The sequence below is a fragment of the Sus scrofa genome, chromosome 1, assembly GCF_054392235.1.
Source record: "Sus scrofa isolate SSC_HxYL_T2T_F1_AM1 chromosome 1, Sscrofa_HxYL_maternal_Yorkshire_Landrace_v2.0, whole genome shotgun sequence".
Taxonomy (NCBI): Eukaryota; Metazoa; Chordata; class Mammalia; order Artiodactyla; family Suidae; genus Sus; species Sus scrofa.
Window position 1 is genome coordinate 214,125,452 of NC_139383.1, and position 4,438 is coordinate 214,129,889.

Below are 4,438 nucleotides of genomic sequence, written 5' to 3' on the forward strand. Positions count from 1 at the left end.
TTGCCAAAGGTTTAGTTCTGTTTGGAGTTTGTCCAACCTTTCTCCCTCATCCAAAGGACAATCCTTTCATAGGAGAGGGGTCCTAGCATAGATGTTCCTGGTGTAACTCAGGTCCATCAGATATTAACATCAACAATGGTCAGTGTCAGAAAAGTCTTCCTGCAGGTTAACCCCAGCCCCTCACAGTGATGAGTTAACCTTTTTTTTTTTTCCTATTTGGGAGAAAAGAGCTGCATCTGGACGCTATTCAGTATTTACCCCTGACAGAGCCAGGAGTCACCACTACGAGACCTTTTATCTATTTTCATCAAAAGTACTTTTAGATTTTTATTTCTGAGACTTTTTTTCTAGCCCTCTTGGTAATTTTTATGTTCTTCTCTACTAAGCCTTTCAAAATGCTTCATGTTGCTCTGAGATCATGGAACCTTATGACTAATCATGACTCAAGTATAAGGTCTGAACAGGGCTGAATGGTAGACTCAACCCCAATGTATTGCTCCCTTTGATGCACCTCTTGGTGGCCCTTACCTTTAAGAAAGTCACGGTTAATTGCTAATTCACATTAATCTTGTGTTCCCTCTAACTTCTGTATCTTTCTCCAAGACATTCGGGCAAAGCCCTCACATTTCTCAGCTTGTTCCCCATGCATTTAGATGGTTGTGTATTACCTACCATGAGTCCCTCTACATTTGGCCTTATTGAGTCTCCTTTTTTCCAGTCCAGGGTGGGCCAATGCTTTCTTTCCTTCCAGGTTCTCACTACCAACCTCCCCACTTAGTAAACTTGACAAGTCTAATGAGCATTTTCTCCATCTCTGCAATGGGGTGAAGATCAAAAATACTAGACCCTTGACTCCCAACAACTTATGTTTTTTGTAATTAACTATTTCGGGGGGGGGGGAAATCCCTCTTAGTTGATACTAAAATGTGAATAGAATTCACAACCACAAGAGAGTAGAATCACAGAAATACCTTAAGACCACCAGTGGGCCTCAACTCAACAAGTACTAACAGGCATTTATAATCTGGTGCAAAGTAGAACACTGGGTGCAGCCTATCTTGAGGCCTAGTGAGGTCAAGCTCATGCACTTCATTTTTTTAAAGTCATAATCCCTCTCACCAAGAACTCAGCATGAGGAAGACACCAATGGAGATCATTCAGGAACTCTGGACCTGCATTTACCTGCATCGATTTACCAAAAGTTATATTTTCGCTCTCAGTAGGACATGGTTGGACCAGCTCTCATCACCCAGTATTGCAGCACATTTACTTGCTCGGGTGGTGGGTTGGATGGGAATTGCAAGATTGTTGAGTGGTGTCCTGGCCCAGGAAAATGGGCTGCAGCATTCACTGAAAGGATGGGAATTGGCTCCTGCATTCTCACTTATGGGATGCATGCCCCTCTATAATGGGTCTAGAAATAACTTGGGCCTTGGGACTCATAGTTCTCTAAAAACGCTTAACTAACCATAAAAGAATACTAACTTTTTAAATCAGGTAATCAAAAAAAAAAAAAAAAAAAAAAAGAAGGAATGAAGTCGGAATCCCTGAATAAAGTAGTTTGAAGGATGAAATTTCATGCATGAACTAAGGATAATTCCTTGCCATTTATTTAAACAAATATCCAATTCTTCTCATCAGGATAAAACTGAAGGACAGTGGATGCCTTTTGGGTTTTTTAATTTTTTAATATTGCACTTTATAGTACTTCATAAGAGACGGTTGTCTTTATTAAAGCCATAAAAGACCAATAATACATATATTCAGGGCTTCTGAATATAGTCAATCAATAAGTAGTCCATGAGTCATTCCTGTTTTGTATTGTTTGTGGTAAATTGGAGTTTATCTGTTCCATTTTTTAAGGCATACAATTATTATTCTAGACAATCCTACTGATAAATTTTAGATGTGTTCTTTAATAAAACTCTGAAAGTCAAAGAAATTGTTCATTTCACAAAAGCATTCTTTACTTTCAAAATAGCTTGTTACACAGTTCCTTTAAATAGAAAATTCTGATACTGCATTAAAAGTACTTTTTTAAGTTATAGATTTACTGTTTTTCAGGAATCCATTTGTTATGTAAAGCAAGGTTCACCCACATGGAGAGTGAAATGATAATTAGCAAATATACACCTGGAAATTTTAAGATTTGAGTGTTTATATAAATATAGGATGAGTCTAAGAAGTTCCCTTATAAAAATGGCAAATAAAGATAGACAATTTACCAGTAATTTCTTATGCCTAAATTATAAACCTTCTTTAGGAGGGCATGTAAAACAGAAGATTTCATAATGCATTGGGTGGTTTTTATTTTTCCTTTTCTGCTAAAATACACAATGTCTGGCTTAGTATGGTAGACTACTTACACACATATGCACATTAAAGTGAAACTTTAATGTTTCACTTCATCAAAAATTTTATGTGATTTGAGTGAAAGCTAAAAGAATGACTAAAAGGCATTTAATAGCCTAGAAGTAACCACCACCTGGTTACCTAAATGATCAATATAGAGTAAATATGTGTGTTAAATTGAATGCCCCCATCAATTTGATGTTTAATTGGCCATTTGCCCTAAAGAAAGATTGTCTGGATCCAGAGCCAGTGATGTTTCTGTTGGGGGCTGTTTTGTGGTCTGAAGCATTTCTCCAAGGCCAGAGATTCTTCATCTGAAAGAGGGAAACTGTTGGCATATAGTCCTGTTGAACCTTGCACACAAAGTTCATGTTTGCACCCTGCATCTAGCCTGGATATTTTCCTTCTCCAGTCTGGAAAAAAACTCCAGAAGCAACAGCTTCCATCTCCAAGGAATCTACAGTCTCAAAAGAGCCATCAAAATAAGAGTAGCAGGAGTTCGCATTGTGGGTCAGTGGTAACGAACCTGACTAGTATCCACAAGAATGCAGGTTAGATCCCTGGCCCCGTTTAGTGGGTAAGGATCTGGTGTTGCTGCAACCTACAGCATGGGTCACAGATGCAGCTCAAATCCGGCATTGCTGTGGCTGTGGCATAGGCCAGCAGCTACAGTTCCAGTTCGACCCCTAGCTTGGGAACTTCCATATGCCATGGGTGCAGCCCCAAAATACAAAGAAAAAAAAATTAAGAGTAGCAAAAACTACCTTCCTGATTTAATGAAGAGACTGCTAGCACTAAAAGAAAGATAAATTATGCTTTTGTTCTTTGCATAGTGTTAAAGCAGAGAATATGCTGTCAACATTGACTCTACATAGGCTTTTGCTGTAGAACTTGTAAACCGGTGGACAGGTTACATTACAGACATCAGAATGCCATTTTTGTAAAGGATCTTTTTAGTGATAGGTGTCATCTCATGCTTCCTCTGTTTGCCTCCATTTTAAAGAAGCATTTTAACCTCTCTCTTTACCCCTACAAGAATCCACTGACACACTTCCAAATTGTTTTTGTCGTTTTATGTGTGTTTTATTATGAACAATTTTCGCTGGATGACGAGATGTGTGGAGATTTTGCGTCAGTTTATTCTCTGTGAATATGTCTGTATATAGACCCAAAGCTATATTTATTTGTATATAGGCTCTTTGGGATAATGTGTTTCCATCACATGGACTTCACACAGATAAAGGTCTCTTCTTCACTGTGTTCATGTTACACTTTCCACGCCTTTGTGCTTCTACTACTGGTAATCAAGTCATAGACTAGCTCACTTTCTGTAACAAAGTCTCCTCGATGTGAAAAGTAATAATAATAAAATTAATGACTCAAAAAAGGTGTTGTTTGGTTTTGGAATAATCCTCACGTTCAGCTAACCAGGACTCTCAGGATCTCAAGAAAAGGCACTAGTTGTGGAAGTTTCACTACAAGGGTTCAGAAGAACAGAAGGCAAGCAGGAGTCACTGTTAATTATAACAACCACTTATTTGGGGCTCACTAATGTCAAGTGAGCTTTTAAATCTCTGGGGAAACTTTGTGCACTAAAAGGACTACTCTTAACAATTAGCTTGTAATCAAGTAAATATGTTGAAAATGTAAATTCAAAAGCCTAGTGTTCCCTAAATCTTTAAATTAATTTTGAAGTCTTGTATAAATCTTTTAGCTAAAAATAAGAATTTATCATCAGTTTTTTCTTTGATTACACTCAATTAACTTATCACTTTAAAAGACTGAATTCTAAATAACTAACCCAATTTATGAATTAAATTCCCTCGGGACCTTTTTAAATTTTACACATTTAAATTTTACACATTTAACATCCCTGATTCTCTCAAACACTCCAAAAGCCTGACAAACTTAGAAACCTAAAAAACAAAATCTTCCCGTGCACTTTAGCAATTCCAATTAACTTAATCTATCAAATTTAAAATGTACTAAGCCAGGTTATCTGAAATATTGAAGTGCCATTTACAAGCTTAATAAGAGTCTACTAGACCTTTAAAATTAATAAATCTAACATACGTTTCAAATCGTA